The sequence below is a fragment of the Nyctereutes procyonoides genome, unplaced genomic scaffold (genome assembly GCF_905146905.1).
Source record: "Nyctereutes procyonoides isolate TBG_1078 unplaced genomic scaffold, NYPRO_anot_genome, whole genome shotgun sequence".
NCBI classification, from domain to species: Eukaryota; Metazoa; Chordata; class Mammalia; order Carnivora; family Canidae; genus Nyctereutes; species Nyctereutes procyonoides.
The window spans coordinates 77917070-77922072 of record NW_026575126.1 but is presented as its reverse complement, the minus strand read 5'-3'; the positions used below and the strand labels follow the sequence as shown (position 1 = coordinate 77922072).

Here is a 5003-nt window from a genome sequence, read left to right as displayed (position 1 = left end):
AGCCCTACCCCTAAACATACACTTCTAATCAAAGCCCTATCCCTAACCCCACATCTACTCATCCCATTGACATAACCCTACCATACTTCTAACCCTCATTCCCCCCAGATTTCTCATTTAATTTTTAGTAAATAAGTTTGAAAAGACTGAAAGTTTCCCATAATAGTAATTAAGGTTCTAATTACTTTTGGTTAAGTCATTCCACTGAGTTATAAATGCACATGTGGATGGGACCATATTTATTTATTTATTTATTTATTTATTTATTTATTTATTTATTTATATTTATTTATGATAGTCACAGAGAGAGAGAGAGAGGCAGAGACACAGGCAGAGGGAGAAGCAGGCTCCATGCACCGGGAGCCCAATGTGGGATTCGATCCCGGGTCTCCAGGATCACGCCCTGGGCCAAAGGCAGGCGCCAAATCGCTGCACCACCCAGGGATCCCCGATGGGACCATATTTAAACATAAAAGTCACTGGGGGAAGGTGGGTTGCCCCCAAAGCATTTTGGTGACCAGGATACCACTTCTTAGAGGTTTTTCTCTAGAACAAAAAGAGAGTTCTTTTTTTAAAAAAATTTTTTAAATTTATTTATGATAGTTACACAGAATGAGAGAGAGAGGCAGAGACACAGGCAGAGGGAGAAGCAGGCTCCATGCACCGGGAGCCTGACGTGGGATTCGATCCTGGGTCTCCAGGATCGCGCCCTGGGCCAAAGGCAGGCGCCAAACCGCTGCGCCACCCAGGGATCCCCAAAAAGAGAGTTCTTAAACAGCACAGGCTGGAAATGGAATAGACTGATCCCAGAAGGAAACAGACCAAAGGCCAGTACAATTTCAACAGGAACCAAAAAAGAATCAGACTGAAGGCCAAATGAGTATTCTTGGGGGGGAGTGTGAAGGTCTTAAAACAAATCCTGAATAAAGCTTGGAGAGCTTGAATACAAAGAGCAGAGCTCAAAATCTAGGAGAAAATTATCCTTACACTCCAGGGTTAGAGAGAAAGCAGTGAGCCCAGTTGGCTCTATGGGTACTTGCTCCTGTTTGCTCTCCAGCCTCAGATCTTCTGTGGATCCCATTTCTTTTCTTTTTTTCATTATTTGTTTTACTTATTTATTTCAGAGAGAGAGTGGGCACAAGTAGGGTAAGGGGCAAAGGGAGAGGGAAGGAGAGATTCTCAAGTGGACCCCCCCACCGAGTGCAGAGCCTGACATGGGACTTGATCTCATAACCTTGAGATCATGACCTGAGCCAAAATCAAGAGTCAGATGCTTAATGGACTGAGCCACGCAGACATCCCTGGACCCCACTTCTGATCACTTAAGTAATGTTAACCTTAAAAATAAAATTCCCAGTTATTTTACCAGCAAGAATTAAATATCCAGAAATAGCAGAAAATTGCAATTCAGAATAAGCAAGTGATGGCAAAATCATAGGCAAGTCTGCAGCACAAAGGAGAGGAATGCTCTTTTATCAGGGAAAGGGGAAAGATAGGAAGGCTGTTAGAAACCAAAAGTCCTTTGGCATAAACTGGGAGTTTGAAGTATAGTGGCTTCGCACTGGCTGAATTATGACAGTCCTTTAATAGCTAGGCTATTGCTGGGGAAGAAGGAGATCTTTCTTCCTTTTGCTAGGATAGTAATGTAGTACCTAATATAGTACCTAAAGTAGAACAGACTTTCTGTTGGGTCTGTAATTGATGCTGGGTAGTAGTTTGGGAAAGCTCCCCCTGCGGACCTTTTAATACCATCCTAAACAAGGTTTCCTTTTATTAATTTTTACTCTGTGTGTCTGTGTGTGTGTGTGTGTGTGTGTTGGGGGTGTGAGGAGGAGCCAAACTGTTGCTCTCCTTGACTATGTTTTATGCTTTCATACTGCTGGACATGTACCTAGCATCACCCCCTCTCTAACTTTATATAATAATTAGATTATTATCTGCATCATACATTAGACTTTGGAAATGCTTCTGGGGAGAGGGCATGTGGTTTCCAACTCTTCTTCCCACTTCCACAGTAAGAGTTTTGTTTGTGGGATCAGGTAACTTTTAGCTTGTGATGTGCTGACCCCCAGGAGAGTCTTCCAGCCAGATAACACAAAGTCATACAGCACACATTAGCCTTCTTAACACTGGATCTGAGCATCAGCATCTGTGCTCCCTCTTAGAATGTCCTAGGACAATCTACCTCTGAGGGACTTTGGTGTTCTTACCTCTTCTGGGGAATTAGTACTTCATTAAAAAAAACTACCCCCAGACTCATTGGATTAAAACCATAAAAACCATTTATTTCTCTCATCAATCTGCAGATTGGTCATGACTTAATGGGAACAAGTCACTTATGCTCACAGCATCACCAGGAGGAACTTGACTAGGAGCTAGATCCCTAACTTTCACAGCTGGCAAATTGGTGCCAATCACTGGCCGTGAGCTCCACCTGGATGATGTACCAGAAGCGTCCTTTTCTTTCCTTTCTAAGTAGGCTTCTCCACAGGCTGCTTAAGCTTCCTCAGAGGAAGCACCCCAAGAGAACAAGGTGAAACTGCATGACCCTTTATGACATTGCCTCAAAAGTCACAAATCATTGGTTCCATCATATTTTATTAGTCCAGGCAGTCACTAGGCCAGTCCCAGTTAAGGAGAAATGAGGAAGTGAGTCTCCACTTGATGGGAGGAGTGCCAAGATCATATTGTATGAATAACATGCGGGATAGGAGATATGAAAAATACAGTCATCCATGCCACATTTGTATGTCTGAACTTATTAGTACAGCCAGTTGTTATCTTGTTGTGGCCTTCCCATTGCAGAAGCCTGTGCTGTGTGTTCCTTACTCCTACCTATTTATCTCTTCTCAACTAGGTATAAGTGTAGATATAATTCACACTTCCTTATTAAGCCAAAATGTCAATATCAACATAACACTCCACATCTCAAAATTCCTGTTAGTTTATAAACCATCCATCCCATTCTCTAGTGTGTATTTGCTAATTCAGTTGATTGGCCTACAGGTATTGGTTTTTTACCTCACAATAGATTATATCTATCCAATAGTCATTTTACAAAAAAAAATGGCCATAATGATTTGGGTTTAATTGGCTAGTTTATTCCGCTATCCTCTTATTTTCTAATTTATTAATTTCTGCTTTCACTTGATTTCTTTCTTCTGTTTTTTCTTAAGGTCACTTTTTGGGTTTGCTTACAGACATTGGAAGAAGTTCACTGCTTAGGTTCAGAGCATTGTTAATATGAACTCAGTCAGATTTTAGTAACTTGCACTATTTCACACTTCCTCAACTCTATCCAACACCGTAGTTCAAAAATATACATGCCATGAAGAGAGTGCACTGTTTATAGAAAACCTTATTGTATGTAGCCCATTCTGTGCAAAGTATTTGAACAGATGCTGTGTGGAAATTAAAAAAGGAGTCTTGGGCCTTCTCTCTCCAAAGACCATAAACTCAGGACAAAACAGCACAGGACATAAATGATTACAAAATAAGACAACCAAAATGGGAATAAGCCATAACAACTGCAAGTATTGTTGGAGCATAAAGGAACTGTTATTTAACTAGAAGTTTTGGAAATGGTTTTTGAAAAGAAGTGTTGATTGAATCAGGATCTTAAGGATGAATAGGTAGTCTTTTGGCATGGAATAGATAAAAGGCAGTTCAAAGAACACTGAGAAAAGATAGAGTTCATTAGTTTTCTATTGCTGCTATAACAAATTGCCACAAACTTAGTAAATTTATTTATTTATTTTCAGTTTTTTGTTTAAATTCTAGTTAGTTAACATACAGTGCAATAGCGGTTTCAGGAGTAGAATTCAGTGATTCATCACTTACGTACAACACCCAATGTTCATCATAATACATCTCCTCCTTCTTATCCATCATCCATTTAGCCCATCCCCTACCCACCTCCCTCCATCAACCCTCAGTTTCTTCTCTATGGTTAAGAGTCTCTTGTGGTTCATTTCTCTCCCTTTTTTTCCCCAATCCTATATGTTCATCTGTTTTGTTTCTTAAATTCCACATATGAGTGAAATTATATGGTATTTGTCTTTCTCTGACTGACTTATTTTCCTTAGCATAATACCCTCTAGTTCCAATCATGTCATTCATTGCATATGGCAAGATTTCATTTTCTTGATGGTTGAGTAGTATTCTATTCCAGTGTGTGTGTGTGTGTGTGTCTGTGTGTTTATACCATATCTTATTTATGGATTTATTTTTTTAAGATTATTGTAAATTTTATTTTATTTATGAGAGATACAGAGAAAGAGACAGAGACAGGGGCAGAGGGAGAAGGAGAAGGAGCCTCCCTGGAGCCAAAGGCAGATGCTCAACCACAGAATCACCCAGGAGCCCCTTAAGATTTTATTTTTAAGTAATTTCTATGCTCCACATGGGGCTTGAATTTACAACCCCAAGATCAAGAGTCACATGCTAAACTAGCCAGGCACCCCAAACTTAGTATAATTAAACAAAACAACACAATAAATATCTACCGATAATTACTTTGAATGTAAATAGACTTAAATGCCCCAATAGAAACATCTAAGTTTAAGCCTCCTGGTGCTTACCATATGCTGTGTTCTTACACTGTACAGAAAGGGAAGGCAGAGTAATTAAACCGACCCTTATTCACCCCAACCTAGGCCCTTTGCCTGGTCTGTGTTATGAATGGGGGACCTGGAGGAAAAAAAAAAGACAGATGGATAAAGAAACAAGACCCCTACTTCTAACTCTGGGAAATGAACTAGGGGTGATGGAGGGGGAGGAGGGTGGGGGGTGGGGGTGAATGGGTGACGGGCACTGAGGGGGACACTTGACGGGATGAGCACTGTGTGTTATTCTGTATGTTGGTAAATTGAACACCAATAAAAATTAATTTATTAAAAAAAAAAGAAACAAGACCCCTCTCTATGCTACCTACAGGAGACTCATTTCAATCTAAGGAAATCTGCAGATTGAAAGTGAGAGGATGGAGAAATATCTATCATGCA

General features: G+C 40.3%; 1 non-coding gene across 1 annotated transcript; it reads left to right on the top strand.

The window, feature by feature from the left end:
- The first annotated feature begins 4563 nt into the window (after window positions 1-4563).
- On the top strand, window positions 4564-4693 carry LOC129520355 (small nucleolar RNA SNORA51). The gene has a single exon (XR_008666587.1). It is a non-coding gene; the product is annotated as a small nucleolar RNA SNORA51 (small nucleolar RNA).
- The last annotated feature ends 310 nt before the right edge of the window (window positions 4694-5003 follow it).